This window comes from Diabrotica virgifera, chromosome 9 (genome assembly GCF_917563875.1).
Source record: "Diabrotica virgifera virgifera chromosome 9, PGI_DIABVI_V3a".
NCBI lineage: Eukaryota > Metazoa > Arthropoda > Insecta > Coleoptera > Chrysomelidae > Diabrotica > Diabrotica virgifera.
This window is the reverse complement of record NC_065451.1, coordinates 219,257,547-219,276,160: the sequence shown is the minus strand read 5'-3', so window position 1 is coordinate 219,276,160 and position 18,614 is coordinate 219,257,547. Positions and strand designations below refer to the sequence as shown.

The 18,614-nt window shown below is 33.3% G+C and overlaps 2 protein-coding genes across 3 annotated transcripts in view; one reads left to right on the top strand and one right to left on the bottom strand.

Moving 5' to 3' along the window:
- LOC126892042 (protein spire) overlaps positions 1–18,614 on the bottom strand; it is a 70,784-nt gene that overhangs the window by 29,639 nt on the left and 22,531 nt on the right. The gene's annotated exons all lie outside the window — the stretch shown is intronic.
- Positions 14,862–18,614, top strand: part of LOC126892044 (uncharacterized) — a 72,850-nt gene continuing 69,097 nt past the window's right edge. The window contains exon 1 of the mRNA XM_050661472.1: positions 14,862–15,015. The gene's annotated coding sequence lies outside the window, so the exon portion shown is untranslated. The remainder of the gene's footprint in view (positions 15,016–18,614) is intronic.

Here is an 18,614-nt window from a genome sequence, read left to right as displayed (position 1 = left end):
ACCACAAAATTCTTTTAAATTTATTCTTGGTACCACCCAACCAACTGAACTACCTGTCGAGCTAGATAATCTAACTAACTAAAATATGCTGGATTTTGGCTGTTTTTGTGTTTTGTGTCAAATAAGGATATGTACCACCAGTGGTACATGTACCTACCACACCACAGATTGAGAACCCCTGCTCTAAAGCGAATGATTAAAAAAAATATCTAAACCCAGAAAGTTAGGGGAAAACCAAAGAGTTGCATCTGCCATCTCTCGGAGACTAGTGTACTTATATACACATGTAACCATTTTTCCATGGTAGAAGACATTACTTGGAAGCTGTTGATGCAATAAAGTTTTGATAGAGGCAGACAGAACTACAAAAAAGTGTCAGCATTGTGTGAAGTAAATAGGTTGTTTTCTTGTGAAGACATTTTAATTAAAAGAAATTGCTTTGCTATACCAGTTAGTAACCAGAACCAGAAAGGCTACTTATTATTATGGCTACTGCCAGTTATGTGATCGTTAAAGCGGATATGACGATATTTAATATGGATCAAATATACACTACAATTTATATCCAAGATGAGTCAGTGATAACGATGTTTAAAGGGTCGTTTAAACACAGCGATAAATCAAACAACTTATCAAGGTCAATCGAGTTGTTGCAACTTATCACTGTGTGTAAACGGTGCATCGCACAACTTATCAAAGTTGGAGTTGGGTTGAAGGCGGTATCGCATTGAATCGCAGCGTCTAAACAGCGTTTCAACTTGTCATCACAACTAGTTGCTGTGACTTATCGTTGTGTTTAAACGACGCTTAAGGCAGAATTTTCAGAGTACTGGACAAGGAATAACATTGAAATTAAAGTGAAGAAACATCACCTTGAAATACTTAATTGGTTAGCCCGATTTGGCTATAAAGTAATAAGTACTGCAACCTCGGATAAAGTTGATGTTGTGTGGACAATGCAGAAGGAAATCTAATTGCCAAGACCAAGATATAATATTGTTCAGTCTTCAATTTCGAAATGTTGTAGATAAGAAGTAATCTTGTATCTGATTGCATTTATTATATTATAATTTTTTAATAAACTACAAACTGAATAGGTAATAAAATAGTTTTTTTTTTAATTTTAAGTACCTACAGTAGTACAATACCTACCTACCTATTCTAAATTTGGTACCTACTATACTAAAATCACAATAAAGATGCACTATGAGAAACTATGAGATTTCATAGAAATAATAAACAGACCAAGACACATTGAGTTGAATGTTACAAGGAGCACTCCCAAATCATGATTTACAATGTATGGGCCATTCCACGAACATACGCCTGTTTTGGATTATTTCGACAACGAATATTTTACTGTGCAACATAAGAAGTACGAAAGTAAATGGCGCTAATAATTATTCCAATAAACAACAATGTAATTTGCAATTTACTTTCGTTCTTCTTATTTTGCACAGTAAAATATTCGTTATCGAAGTAATCCAAAACAGGCGTATGTTCGTAGAATAGGGTATACATAAGTACAGTGGAACCTCGATAACTCAGATTAATCGGGACCGCGGCCGATCCGGGTTATCGAAAATCCGGGTTAGCCGGAGAATATGGTAAAAATTAATAAAATACGGTATACTTACAGATAAACTGCGTTATAAATGAAATATGTAACATGAAATATATATATGCACAGTACCTGACATCTAAATTACTAAAAATACGCAAACACAAACCTACGCAAACAGAAGCGAGACTCTGTACTACCTACACAATACAAGACTCTGTCCTACACACATTACAGTAAAAATCGGAACAATGTTATATGTTATTTAAGAACAGTGAAAAGTAAGACCATTGTTTAACCTTCTACTACTGACGTGGTGCCCATACATGACCCCAGACTAAATTCAAATTACGCGCAATCTTTTATTTTTTCTGTCATAGGTTTGTGACAGTAACGTCTATCATTTCACTTATTGATAAGCTATTCAGTAGTATAGTATTGAGTGTATAATTAACTAAAGTTTGAAAGGGGTCATTTTGGCACCACGTCAGTGTTTGTGAAAACTTGCGAAAATGGCAAGTTCGTCCAAAACAGTAAATTACGGTGATAAAAACTATGAAGAAACTCTGTTAGCAATTCCTACTGAATTTTTGCCCAACCGGAAGAGAGAAGTAGGGAGTTGTATCTACGGTTTTACTAAACATATTACAATGGTGTCTTATGTTCCAAAGAAAAGAAGGGCTGTAGTTTTGGTTTCTACGATATATCGACAAAAATACACTGATGTTAAAACTGGTAAACCTGAAATGATTGTATTTTATAATGAAACCAAAGGGGGAGTAGATGCCCTGGATAAGAAATGTACAATTTATAGTTCAAGTAGACGTACTAGGCGTTGGCCTATGGCGGTTTTTTATTCCATCATCGATATCGCAGGAGTTAATTCCTATATATTACACCAATGCTATCCAGAACCAAACAACATACTACGGGCAGACTTTTTGAAGTTGCTCGCCAAACAACTTGTTGAACGACATTTGAATAGACGACTTATCAACCAAAGACTTCCAAGAGAATTGAGAATGAACATAAGTATAGTACTGAACAAACCGATGATTGATGAAAACGTGCATCCCGATCCCGACATGAACCAAAAACGAAAAAGATGTTTGCTCTGTCCACGAAAAAATGATAAAAAGACTAAGAATTCATGTAATGTTTGTAAGATATCAATGTGTGATAACTGTAGAGCTAATATTTGTAAAGAATGTGAAAGTAACTTTTTATCTGAATTCCAAAATTGCTAAAGTTTGGGTGTTGTAGTTGTTCATATAGGGGGTTTATTTTTTTGGATTATTTTATTTTTTCATATCTTGTATATTTGATCTTTCATTTTCCATAAATATTTTATAAACATTTTAGACAATAAAAAAATTACGATATTTTTAGTAAACCGTTTCATTATTTAGGATATTTTGACATGTAATTTGTAATATGTTAAATAACTAACAATTTGGAAAAATATTATAAAAAAAATACATACACTAATGTAAAATATGTCAAATAAATTAAATTTAACATAATTTGTCTTATTTTTAAAAAATATTGGCAATACCAAATAGAAATTACATGGGGTCTACATGGCACCACGTCAGTAGCTATGCTCCAGAAAGTACACGTCAGTAGTAGAAGGTTAAAAAATAATTTTTTTAATAGTCTTTTAGTCTTTTTTAAACAATGCTAAAACAGTTTGAAATAAATAAAAGAATACTACAGGTGCCTGTTGTTTCCGATAATCCGAGACAATGAACGTGGCTCTGCCGCCGTGTGCCATGAGTCATTTTTACTATCGTATAGTTCAAATTACACAAATACACATTATGCCTCAAATATTCTATTACATACATTTTTATTGTTGAAATGTTTGTCTGATGAAAATCGGTCCGGGTTAGCCGGACTTCCGGGGTATCGGGGCCGACTTATCGGGGTTCCACTGTACCTCGATATTCGACAGTATTTATTGCATTTTAAGGAAATTACGAAACGGGTCGATTTTTGATCTAAGGGGGACACATTTTTACGGTACACACATCTGTGATTTGTCAACCCCCTCCCTTCCACTTCTCCAACCCCTTATTTTTAAATAGGGAATAGGGGTCGTGTGCTAGCTCATTTAAAAGGTTATTCGATTCTCTATTCAATAATGTAAATATTAACATAATTATTTATACAGGGTGTCCAAGAAAAAAATATTTTAATTAAATTAATTGACACAAAAAGAAGAATGTATGTAATTTATTTAATTCAAAATACATTTTAATGCTGTCACAAAACAGACAAAAATGTTTTTTGATAAATAAAGGTAGGTTCTCTTGGTAGGTTCAATATTGAATTTAGGCGAAAAACCATATTTATTTGTCAAATAAACATTTTTCTCTGTTTTCTGTCAGTAGTAGAATGTATTTTGAGTAAATAAATTGCATACATTCTTCTTTTTGTGTCAATTAATTTAATTTAAAATAATTTTTCTTGTACACCCTGTATAAATAATTATGTCAATAGACTAAGGACTAATAAGTTTTCAATCTAATGGCATATAAAACAACATAATGCTGCTCTACATCCCACCAGACTGAAAACAATGGGAAACTTCTCTGGTTATACCTCCGAGGCTTCTACAATTTGCAAGTCATAACGGATGCTGAGACTAAGGACGATGAGGGAATTTTACAATTTATAATTCATGTCCCATGGTTCCTTTCATACTCCAATAAGAGTAAACAGGTGAATCAAAAATGAATAACCATTTTCAATTTCGTTGCAAAACGAAAATACAGCCGCATCATATTCTAGTCCAATCAGAGAGTGCAGCAAGAACCTCTACCGGTTTCGAAACTTATTAGTCTCTCATCAGGAGGCAATGCTGCTTTGTCTAATCCAACCAAAACCCACATAACAATGATGTTCGCATCATGTTCTAAGCATATCCTACCAACATTCGTCGAAGTATATCCTTTTTAGTATATGCGTAGTACAAGCATAGCATGTACCATAAAAAACATTCTAAATTTCATGTTATTTGCATGTGCCTCAAAGAATATTCTTGCACCGAATATACTGAGCACATTCGGGTACGTAGCATCTCGGAATGTTCGTAAAAGTTTATTCTTAGAATATACCTTAATCGAATATTCTTAGTATATGCGTAAGTATATGCAAAAGTATATACTTAACACATACCTACTTGTATATACTTTTAAAATATCTAAAAAATAATATACTGTATGTACGTACGTACCTATAGGAAGAAGAATAATGCGAGCCTATAGATTATCAACTTCGCGTTAAGAATAATTAATAAAATTTATGTATTTTAGTAGGTACTACTGAACTATCTAATTCATTTTTTTTAAACCGTTTTAATTGTATGGTAAAAAGTTTAAAACTTAATTCTATTGTGAAGAAAAATGAGAAATTCTCGTTTCGTTTTCAGTTGAAATGAATATACCATTTTGATTTGAGTTTATACCATAAGTAAAATAATAAAATAATTTTCGGGAATCCGGAAACGGCCATTCATTGTCATTCTGACCCTTGCATTGCATTTTATACCTGCACAAGGGAAGGGGGTAGGTAACAAAAGAGCAAAATATGAAAATAGTTTCCAGTACAGTTATGCATTTATGTCTACGTTGTTAGGTAGGACCAAGTATTTCTAGCTACAAGGACTAAAACATTTTTAAGAACATAAAAAGCAGTTTGAAAATAATAAATTCATATTGGTACTTCAATATTTCCTAAATACCTAGTAAGTAAAAGTATGTATAATGTATATAGATACCTATAAATTTTAGTAATTTACATACATATTATAATATATTTGGCTATTATATAATTATATAAGCAGCATTTTTATTTTGATGTGCACATAATAACTAAATATATTACTTATATTTTATATATAGGCTACTTACCCATATAATATTTATTATACATAGTTACCTATATAACTAACTAAAGTTTATATATTTTATACTTACTTTTTACGTAATGTTGTAGAATGTAATAACTACATTCTCATATGCAATTAGAATATGTAAATATAATATATTAGTAGAACCAAAGAATACTAACACACCCTGTGGGTGTGTTAGTATTCTTTGGTAGAACCTATAGGATGAGATTGGGTGATGTTGAAAACATACTTCTGAGAAATACAGCACATCCTTGGAATATTCTTCCCATATACTAAAAATATGTGCGATAGTACATTCTAAGTATATACATAGAAGGTATATAGCACTTCCTTGGAATATTCTTCCCATATACTAAAAATATGTGCGATAGTACATTCTAAGTATATAACTAGAAGGTATATAGCACTTCCTTGGAATATTCTTCCCATATACTAAAATATGTGCGATAGTACATTCTAAGTATATAAATAGAAGGTTTATAGCACCTCCTTAGAATCTTCTAAAAAGTATGTTCTTGGTATATACTGAAAAGAAGTGCGGTAGTACATTCTAAGTATATACATAGAACGTTTAAATACTGTAATGTAGTATATACTCAGTATATGCTCTGCACATTCGCAATGGTAATTACGCATATTCTAAGTATATACTTTTTCTGAAAAGTATGTTCTATGAATCTACTAAGAACATGAAATTGTTATGTGGGAACAAACCCCGGCGTGTAGTCACGGATTGCAACGAACGAAATGGCATAGATGCTCTAGCGGCAACTGCTAGCAAATTGACTAAGTTTTCAATCTAATGGCATATAAAACAACATAATGCTGCTCTACATCCCACCAGGCTGAAAACAATGGGAACCTTCTCTGGTTATACCTCCGAGGCTTCTACAATTTGCAAGCCATAACGGATGCCGAGACTAAGGAAGACGAGGGAATTTTACAATTTATAATTCACGTCCCATCTGCTCAGCGCGGTAAAGTTCCAACGAGAATGGCTCCCTTCATACTCCAATAAGAGTAAACAGGTAAATCAAAAATTAATAACCATTTTCAATTTCGTTGCAAAACGAAAATACAGCCGCATCATATTTTACTTCTGGTTTCACGAAGTCTGTCTGTCTGTCCGTCCGTCCGCGAATTTCACTCCTTCGTTATTAAATACAGATATAATGGCAAATGAGATGTCGAATGAAAGCTTATAATCCAAGGATGATAATAAAGATGAGAAATTTGAAATCGGACTTCCGGTTTTAGAGTTGCAACCGGAAGTACTGTTTTAAAGTCACCGAAATAGTATAAGCGATATATCATTCGACGTGCCTTAGCAAGATGAGAACAAATGTATGCTTTTGGTTTTTATATCATTTCCGGTTAAAAAGTTCTAACCGGAAGTGCCATATTATAGTCGCAGAAATAGTACATGTAACACATCAATCGAGGCGTACTGAAAAGTCGAGTTTAAATCTTTAGTTCCGGTTTTGAAGTCGTTTCTGTTTAAACAATTGGACGTAGTTATGCAAGAAGGAACCAACTACCAAAATTTAAAATTTGATATTATTGCTTATATGACTTAAGGAAGGTTCAAACTTTGTTTAGCAAAAAAGGACCAATGGCTTCAGCATCAATATTTTGTGTTATAACAGTTTGAATCAACTACCATTTACGTAACTATCATTTTAAGATTTGCATTCAGGCTCCAACCGCATAAAGTCAAGCATGTGTTTTACAAGAGGGAACCAACTCCATCTGCGTTTACTAAAATGAATCAAAGGAGCCATATTGCATTTTACAAAAGAGAGCCAGTAACCAGTGTTCCAGTGTTGTTGATTTGTTGCTGTAGCAGTTTTCTGTGTATAGAGAAAACTCTACATTTGCCGCTTATTCCAACTAACATCATGTTCTACAAAAGACAACTGATGTTATACAGTTGCGGAATCCACAGTGGCAAGAGTGGAAAGGGCTTTTGCTATGTTTGGGTAGAGGGACAAGCTGGTCGGGGCGCTCAGGTAGTTTCGTCTTGTTTACACAAACACATTATGGCTAATGTTGACAAGGATGTCACCAATTTGACACTAAGGAGTGATTCGTGTGGTGGTCAGAATAGAAATATCAAGATTAATCTTAATTATGGTAAAAACTGTGTTAGAGGTCCACCCTAGCCTTCAAAATATTACTATGAAATTTTTAGTCTCTGGGCACAGTTTCCTGCCACACGACAGTGAATTCGGTGACATTGAGTCTGCCCTAAAATTTCACAAAATACTTTACACACCTGGAGACTATATCAGTGTTATCAAGAATGCTAGAAGACGAAATAAGTATTTTAAACGTAGTAAAAATGGAATCTGTTTAGTTTAAGTCTACAAGTGATATTGAAAAAAACTATTGTCAACAGAAAAAAAGATACAACAAACACCAAGATAAACTGGTTAAAATTTAAACAAATCCTCATTATTAAAAATAAACCAATGTCTATTTACGTCAGTAACAACTATAGTAACGAATTTGTTGAAGTAAATGTGCAAAAACGAGGAGTTGGCAGGCCCCCTTCCATGTCATCTTTGCTGAAAAGTCTCTGGCCAGAAGAAAAACCAATATCGTCTGAAAAGCTTAAGGATATCGCATCATTTCTTCATTTCATTCCGAATGATTGTAAAAACTTTTATCGTAATTTATCATTTAATGAAGAAATTGAAGACGACATTGATGGGTAAAATGGGACGCTAGACATTCAAACTGAAATTTATTAAAATATTCCATTATGTTAAAATGAAACAACAAAAATAGTCTTAATTTTTCCATTACACTAGTATTGTCATAATAATTATTGTAAAATTTCATTATTTTAGTTCGGTCTATTTTTTATATTTAAGCTATAAAATAATATTAGATTTGTTTTTATTTTTTACTTAGTTTTTCGTATTATTGTCTTCAAATAATTACAATAAAAATATAATCTAGTAAGAGCTGGGAGCGGATATTGTGCGTGATAAGTAATATGAAAAAACTATACGGGAATATGTTGAATTAGTTGTGTACATGACTTTCACCAACGGCCGGAAACCAGAGTTGGGGCCGAGGGTAGATATAAGGGGTCAAAGTCGAGGGTTTTATTATTTTTTTTATGACGCCCATGATCGAGATAGTGCACCAAAATTTAAGAATAAGTAGGTCATGACGTACCTAAGTAAAATCTCTAGGGGCACAACGCTGCGTGGCCGACAAAGGGGTGGGGGTAGGGGTGAATATAAAAAATATGAGGGGTTTTTTGCGACGTTCGTGATTGAGATAGTGCACCATAATTTGGGTGTAAGTAGAACATGACATAAATAAGTAAAATCCCCAGAGCCGGAAACCAGAGTGGGGGAGGAAGGTAGTTATAAGGGGTCAAAATTCCGTTTTTTATTATTTTTTTTTGTGGCGCTCATGATGGAGATAGCGGACCAAAATTTGGGAATAAGTAGGTCATGACGTAACTAAGTAAAATCTCCAGGAGTGGAACGCTGCGTGGCCGACAAAGGGGTTGGGCAGGTGTGAAAATAAAAAAATGTAAGGGGTTTTTTGTGACGTTAGTGATTGAGATAGTGAACCAAAATTTGGGAATAAGTAGACCATGATATATCTAAGTAATATCCCAAGAGGCGGAAACCAGAGTGGCGGATGAGGGTAGTTATAAGGGGTAAAAGTCGCGGTTTTTATTATTTTTTTCTGTGGCGCTCATGATGGAGATAGTGCACCAAAATTTGGGAGTAAATAGGTCATGACGTAACTAAGTAAAATCTTCAGGGGCGGAACGCTGCTTGTGGTACAAAGGGGTGGTAGGCAGGGGTGAGTATAAAAATAAATGGGGGTTTTTTTGCCGTTCGTGATCAAGATAGTGCACCAAAATTTGGGAATAAGTAGATCATGTCATTACTAAGTAAAATTTCCAGGGGCAGAACGCTGCGTGAGGGACAAATGTTGTGCCGGGTCACAAAAAAAAATACACACTGCGACTTAAAACTACCCTAATCCCCAACTCTGGTTTCCGGCTCTGGGGATTTTACTTAGCTAAGTTATGGTCTACTTACTCCCAAATTTTGGTGCACTATCTCAATCTAGCACGTCGCAAAAAACCCCTTATATTTTTTATATTCACACCTACCTCCACCCCTTTATCGGCCACGCAGCGCTCCACCCCTGGAGATTGTACTTAGTTACCTCATGACCTACTCATTCCCAAATTCTGGTGCACTATCTCGATCATGAGCGTCACAAAAAAAATAATAAAAACGGCGACTTTGACCCCTTATAACTAACCTCATCCCCAACTCTGGTTTCCGGCTCTGAGGATTTTACTTTGTAATGTCATCATCTACTTATTTCCAAATTTTAGTCCACTATCTCAATCACGAACGTCGCAAAAAACCCTTTATATTTTTTATATTCACCCCCTACCCCCACCCATTTGTCGGCCACGCAGCGTTCCGCTCTTGGAGATTTTACTTAGTTACGTCATGACCTACTTATTTCCAAATTTTGGTGCACTATCTCTATCACGAACGGCAAAAAAACCCCCATATATTTTTATACTCACCCCTGCCTACCACCCCTTGGTACCCCAAGCAGCGTTCCGCCCCTCAAAATTTTACTTAGTTACGTCATAACCTACTTACTCCCAAATTTTGGTGCACTATCTCCATCATGAGCGTCACAAAAAAAATAATAGAGAACGGAAGTTTGACCCCTTATAACTACCTTCCTTCCCCACTTTGGTTTCCGGATCTGGGGATTTTACTTAGCTAAGTTATGGTCTACTTACTCCCAAATTTTGGTGCACTATCTCAATCTAGCACGTCGCAAAAAACCCCTTATATTTTTTATATTCACACCTACCTCCACCCCTTTATCGGCCACGCAGCGCTCCACCCCTGGAGATTGTACTTAGTTACCTTATGACCTACTCATTCCCAAATTCTGGTGCACTATCTCGATCATGAGCGTCACAAAAAAAATAATAAAAACGGCGAATTTGACCCCTTATAACTAACCTCATCCCCAACTCTGGTTTCCGGCTCTGAGGATTTTACTTAGGTATGTCATGGTCTACTTGTTTCCAAATTTTGGTGCACTCTCTCAATCACGAACGTCGCAAAAAACCCTTTATATTTTTTGTATTCATCCCTGCCCCACCCCTTTGTCGGCCACGCAGCGTGCCACCCCTGGAGATTTTACTTAGTTACGTCATGACCTACTTATTTCCAAATTCTGGTGCACTATCTCGATCATCAGCGTCACAAAAAAGAATAATAAAAACGGCGACTCTGACCCCTTATAACTAACCTCATCCCCAACTCTGGTTTCCGGCTCTGGGGATTTCACTTTGTAATGTCATGATCTACTTATTCCCAAATTTTAGTCCACTATCTCAATCACGAACGTCGCAAAAAACCCTTTATATTTTTTATATTCACCCCCTACCCCCACCCCTTTGTCGGCCACGCAGCGTTCCGCTCTTAGAGATTTTGCTTAGTTACGTCATGACCTACTTATTCCCAAATTTTGGTGCACTATCTCGATCATGAGCGTCACAAAAAAAATAATAAAAACCGCGACTTTGACCCCTTATAACTACCCTCCGCCCCCACTCTGGTTTCCGGCCGTTGGTGAAAGTCATGTACACAACTAATTCAACATATCCCCGTATAGTTTTTCCATATTACTTATCACGCACAAAATCCGCTTCTATCTCTCCGACTATAACTCCGTTTGTGTTTTTATTTCCCTATTGTAAAATGTAATTAATTAATATGTATAATATGCAATAAGGAACCAATCACCATTTTTTGGGAATAACAAAGCTGTTATAATAAATATATTGTATTAGTTAAAATAAAAATACTATCCCCTTTAAATACTTTAACAATAAAAATACTATCCCCTTTAAACACGGTACAACCTTCAGTAAGGTTGTAGGTTGTAGGGGAGAGTTGGACAAAACCGGGTACCACCCCAAAAACCATCTGTATCTTTTGCTATGTGAGAGTAGCAAATGTTTGCTGCAGATTGAAATATTCTCAAACGACTTAAGCTTCATACGCCAATGTCAATTTTTAAAAATATTCTTAGATTTTTATTTTTTTTTTATTTTTATGAAAATATTGCAAAATACCCGGTTTTGTCCAACTGGTATCATAAAACCGGGTAATAATTTAATTACCATGTAAAAAGACTAATGGGCAGAAAATAAAATATTTATTAAAAGTACATATTTATGTGAACACAAATCGAAAATCTATGAACAGAAGTCACAGATAAAAACTTCATCTACATCATCATAGGCACTACAAGCGTCATAGGCCCATTTGGTGCAAGACACACATTTTATCCAGCTTTCCTTCGCATTATAATTTGAAAATAGTTAATTGTAATATAGACACGCATCGTCATTATTATCTTCTTCCTCCAAACTCTCCAAAATGTTGTTTTTGGTGTAGCTCTTTTTACCACGTTTTTTCTTTTTTTTTTTGTCCAGTTCATTTAGTTTTAATTTTTTTACGACTGGAGATTTTTTTTAATTTTTCCTACTAGCTTTCTTACTAGCTTCTTCAACAGAAGAAGCCACATGTTGTAGTTAACTAATAGCAAAAAAAAACACTGCAGAACATGGGCGTCCACAGGGAGGGGCAGAGGGGGGCAGCTGCCCCCCCCCCTAGAGAGGACGAGGCGAGTGTAAAATTGGTGAATAAGCAATATACAAAAATACGAAGGTGTAACTTAATCTTGATTTTGAATGCAACTACTCTATATCTACATTCTAGCTGGGATGAAAAAACCACATAAACTTAACAAAACTTTAATGCAAATTTGAAATCTGCTATTATTTTATTTACCTAATATTTTTTAAATCTGCAAGCAACAGCAACCACCCCTGAATTCGTATTTTCTTTCTATTCGAATTTTTTTCCACTGTGCGTCACACAGATTAAATTTAGTTGTGAACGATTTGAATAGTTTAAATGAAGTGCGAAATACTATTGCAACTATTAAAGATGCAACCAATTTCTTCCGTGAATCAGTATTAAGAAGGAATATGATAGCAAATATCCCTAGCCTCTGTGAAACACGGTGGTTCGAGAAATACAAGGTAATTAGGGTTTTTCGAAAAAAATTCATTGAAATTGTACAGGCCTTGCAAACCCTATCCGTTGAAGGAAATTTGGTCACTAGAAAAACATCTTATCAGTTGCATTATGTGGCATGCAAGTCAGGATTTATCGTCGCTGTCATTGTGATTGCAAAATATTCCGAATACCTAGAGCCTATAGTCAACCGCGTACAATCTGCGTAAACTAATGTTTTAAAGGTAGCGGAACATATTCGTCAAATCATGGATATTTTAAAAACACAGACAGAACGCAGAGAATGTAACAAACACTTTATTGAATGAAGCCAATAAGGTAGCCGAAGAATGCGGTTTTGAATTATCTACCCCTAGAACTGTAGACAAGCAACAGCATAGAAGCAATCATCCAGCTGATACGCCTAGTAAATACCGAAGGCGATCCATGATTCTTTCGTATTGTCTCTAGAGACACGGTTTCCGAAGAAAATACGCCAGCCTTCCCTCTGAGTCTTCTGCATTCCAAGCATTTTTCAAAAATTGATTTAAATGGCCATAAATTAGAACAACTGAGACAATCCTTAAACCACTATGAAATAAATGGAATAGATGCAGAGCTAGAAGTATGGGTAGAACATTGGAATAAAAAACGCCTTAATAATGAGTTAGACATCTTCAACACCCTTGAAATTTTTGAACTGGTTCGAGCGTCCACTACTTTTTATCCGTTAACAAAAAAATTGCTGGAAATTCTCGTAACATTGCCTTGCACTACGTGTACAGTTGAGAGGTCGTTCAGCAGTCTTCAAAGAATAAAACATGGTTGCGGAGTACAATGGTCGAAGATCGCCTTAATGGGTTAGCTCTAATGAGAATTCATCGAAAACAAATATTACCAAAAAAGAAAGAGTTTGTAGAGAAAGTTTTACAAGAATTTACAATTGATCCGCGTAAATTGTTGTTTAAATAATAGTGTTTAGGAACAGACAATTTATCTTGCTTCACACATCGAAGGCTTATCCAGGAGGAAATAAACTTGTTAAATTTGCATCACGTTTTTGTAAAAATCATTAAATTTTTTTTAAATATTTAATATATATTTAGTTTGCTTCATTTTTGTATGAAATCATTGAGTTATAATTTTGGCTCCAAAAACGTTATTTTCAAAACTTTTCGTAGGAAACCCCTTCACCCTCACCCTCTCTGAAGACTCTCAATTTACGTCTATATTTATTATTGCTTATCTAACCAATTTTTTTATTTCTCAAATCTGCCCTCCCCTAGTTTTGATCCTGCGGACGCCCATGCTGCAGAAACTGGAAGTAACAACAGGTCTGATAAAATCGGGTACCCAGTTTTGTCGATTTTCGGACTACCCGGTTTTGTCAAACTCGTAAACAAGACATTAAATGTTATTTAAATTTTTAAGTTATGAAATAATATTCAAAATTTTTGGCCAAATTAAAGGTAATATACTAGGTTACATGTATTAAATTTTGAAATGGCCATTAGAGGAGAAAACAGCTATAAACTTACCTTCAAAATCGAGTTTCCTGCATCAAAAAACAGGTGAGGTCTTACTGCTCCAGCACAGATTACTAAATGAGGTAGAAATGAATACACACGACTGTTTGTGGGAAAGGGACACTAATTTTAACATTGTCTAATATATAGCAGCAGACAGTTAGAAGAATTAAGGGGTACCCGGTTTTATCAACCTACCCGGTTTTGTCCAACTCTCCCCTACCTGTAATTTACTTTGCGAAAACGTCTCTCCTGAAAATCACACTTTTTGGAGTTGAGTCCTTCTTGCATAACTACGTCCAATTATGACCCAAAGTTTAGTAAGAATGATTCAAAATTAGTAAAATCTTATATCAGTCGACGCAAAGTTACACGAAGAGTTCAAATATCGATTTTCAGCTCTACTTTCGATTACTTTGGGTGAAAATCTACGACTTACGAAGTCCAATTACCAATTACTTATTGTCTTATTTTAATTAGGTACCTTATTTATTTGTCAAAACTTATAATCTCTTTTTGTCGTTTCTTTATTTCCTACATTAGTCTTTCAACATAATACTGAACAAATACAGTTCTTAAACTTTTCTTTTTTTACTTTACCATTTATATACTTATACCTACAAACCCTATATCTTTGTCCTCATTTTCTATGATCCTGGATCCTGACCTAGCCTATACGTATTGCTTGTTCATAGGGCTCCGGTCAGCTTTAGGGCGCACGCGTATAATTGGTTGCCCAGTTACGGGTCCATAATATCGCAGCCCTTATGTTTTGTGTTTCTTTCGATGTTATTTTTATTGCATTTTAATCATTGCTACTGAAATAAACTACCCCTTTTTACATTTTCGCTCAACCCCTATTTCCGCAAAGTGCTAGATTTGGATTAACATTGAAGCTGCAAGGCAGGAGTAAGTGATACCATATTTAGGTTATATTGAATGTTTTTTACTGCTCAGCTCATTAATAATAGGATCTGTAACACAAATGTGTTTCTATAATCGTTATTTTAAATTTTAAAGATTGTTTTTCCGATAAGGCTAGAATTAACTTTAGAAGTTACAAAAACTATCACGATATAATACTATACTTACGATTTAATTGATCCATATTTTATACAATAGAAATCTTTTATAGTTTTCTTAATATTTATTAATGGCAAATAATATAGTACCTATCTATATTATGGTATTATCGTATAACTATTTCACGTATACTAACATATTTTTCAGTTTATTTTGCATGTTGCCCAAATTCTTTTGTTTTATAGCCCCCTTTATTACCCCAGGAAACAAAACATTTAAAAATTGAAAAATAGCTGGCCGCTATTTTTCAATTATTGGAATATTTAGATTAGAGGAAGTCAATAGAAAAAACGTACGATCTCGTTGTTATCGAAATTTTTACTGAGTCATGTTTTTTATTAGGTAACATTTAAGCAAAAAAATGACTTTTCTCATTCATTTAAATTGTATGAAAATACTACGCATTGTTAAGGGGGTAGGCGCAAAATTTTGGTCCAATGTTATTTAAATGTATTCATTTTTTTCGAATCCTGAGAAAATTAATAAATATTTTTGAAAAACTTAAACGCAGAATGAAAGATTACAGTATTACGGGGTGCCGAAAGTCCCTTAAAATAAACAAACAGTTTCTTTTGAATGAAATCTTTGGAATTAAAAATCACACACTAAATTTCCACTTTTTTTCACCCCTGTAAAATAACTTATTAAAATAAACGTTATAGAAATGTTCAAGGACTTTCGGCCCTCGGTAATAATGTAATCTTTCATTTTGCTTTTAAATTTTTCAAAAATACTTAGTAGTTTTCTCAGGATTCGAAAAAAATTAATGCATTTAAATTTCGAGCCTATTTTGAAATTTTGTTACCAAGATTTTGCGCCTACCCCCTTAATGAAAACGTTTAACAGACAACTTTCTTGAAAATACTTACTCTTTAAAATGTAATTTTCTAAATTCAAAAATGTTTATAAACAATAAAAAAATGTTTTAAATTAAATCCGAAAGTAAGCATTTTTTTAATTTGTTTATAATTATAAAAAAAAAAACAATGAAAATTACAATGAAAAATTAATTAAAGTTATTAAAAAAAGTATTTAGAAGCAAAAAAAAAGAAATTCTTTAAAAAATTGTTTAAGAAATATTGTTTGTACTTATAAAAAACAAAAATAATTGTTTAAAAACTACTCGACCGATTGGGCCCATCTTTTATACATAATACATAAGAATATACATTGTAAAATGTGTATTAAATATTTTTCTTGTTAATTTTCATAATTATAAACAAATTGAAAATTATGCTTAACTTCGGGTTTACTTTGCAATATATATTTTTTTGTTTATAAAGGTTTTTAAATTTAGAACATCGAATTTTAAACAAGAAGTATTTTCAAGAAAATTGTTTGTTATATTTTCATCTAGAATGCGTAGTTTTGTCACAATATTGAAATGAATGGAAATAAAAAAATATGAAAAATTTATGAAACAGCTCGTGAAGTATACTTTTTGAGAACGCACGCGATATTTAGAGCACGAGCGACAACTGAGCGAGTGCCATACATTGCGTAAGTTCGCAAAAAGTACTTCACGCACAGTTTCATACAATATTTTATCTACTATTCGATAAACAAATAAAAAAACTGTAACTCTTCGTCACTGGAATTGATTTCTATTCTACAATTTTTAGAACTTTGACTTTTAAAAATCCTAACTACTTTCAAACCACAAAACTGTCAAAAATTTTGTTGTAAGGCATTGCTCATATTGTCATCACCATGACAACGCGAAAGTTAAGGATATTTGATTATATGAAAGTGTGCCAAAAAATCCATTGAAAGTGTGCGAAAAAGTAAATCCCATTTAAAATACATTGTTACTTCACGCACACTTTAAACACTTCACGCACTGCTATCTAAAATGACAGTTTTCACAAACTAAAAACTGATACATAATATGACATAGAGTAGATAAGATTTTTTAAGAAACGCTTTTCTTTAGTTACGAGTGACTAAAATTAAAAATATTATATATAAAAATCTATTGCTGTGCGTTAGTCTCGCTAAAACTCGAGAATGTGTGGACCGATTTGGCTAATTTTGATGTTGAATTATTTGTGGAAGTTCAGGGAAGGTTTATACGGTTTTATATTGTCATTTTAGTAGCCACCAAAATTTTTACAGCTATATGTATAAAATGCTCTTTTTACAGTGTTTGTTGCCATACTCCTCCGAAACGACTTGACCGATTTTTATGAAATTTGGCAGCTATGTTCGACCGGACTGGGAGTAGGTTTATGTCGATATTTTATACTTCTACGTCATAAGGGGGTTGCGTGTGACGTCATAACTCTCACAATAGTGACGTGAAAAATACTAAATTAATTCGGTATACTCCTTGCTGAAATCCGAACAGAACCTTACTAAATTTTTTTCTAGCTCAATGGGTGTCCAAAATACAATATCTTAAGCCTTAGAAATATTAAGACAGAAGAAGGACGAGCAACAAATTTCATCGAAAAAAAGTGCAACTATTTAACTTTTGGACTTAATTTGGGCAAAATATGAATTTCTTAATTTTTCGAAACTTTCAAAAAATATCTCTGTCGAACTTTTCTGGCGAACGGCAAGCAGAAGAAAATTTCTGAGCAAACGAAAAGAACAAGCAGCAAATTATAAAATTTTATTTAATTTTAATTAATTTTGTTTCATTTTATTAAATTTTAATTATTTTTATTAGATTCTATTTATTTTTTTTTTATTTTATTATTTTTTTAAATTTATTTATTATTTTTATTTAAGTTTATTCAGTTTTATTTATTTTTATTGACTTTTATTCAATTTTATAAAATTTTGTTTCATTTTATTTAATGATATTTAATTTTAATTTTATTTTATTTTTCAACACCTATATAGTTGGACAACCCCGAACCCAATTATAAATACAGGGTTTTTTTGAGTGTAAATAAAATAAAGCTGTTATATTCATTATAAGAAAAACAAATTTAAGATTGCAACTGTTGCACTGCAAACTTTTTCTAACTAAACTTTATCTTCAAACATTATGTGTAATTCGTTAAAAATAATAATAAAAACTCATTCACATCGAGCATTTTTTGTTTATTAATTACGAATTCCTTTTGTTTATTGTAAGTTTATTGTTTACAAAAGTTTGTTCTTATCTATTGAGGCAGTACGAAGTCTGCCGGGTCAGCTAGTATTATAAAAAAATCAACCAAAAAGCAAAAAATAAAAAAAATTGAAAAAATCTAACACATTCGTCAAAGAAAAGCGTGGCGCGTCTTCATCGAATAAACCGTTTTCACCCCACGCTTTTCTTTAACGAATGTGTTAGATTTTTTCAATTTTTTTTTTGCTTTTTGGTTGATTTTTTTTATAATATTTTTAATTTTAGTCACTCGCAACTAAAGAAAAGCGTTTCTTAAAAATTTTTTTTCATATTTTTTTATTTTTTACTTTTTAGTCTTACACTT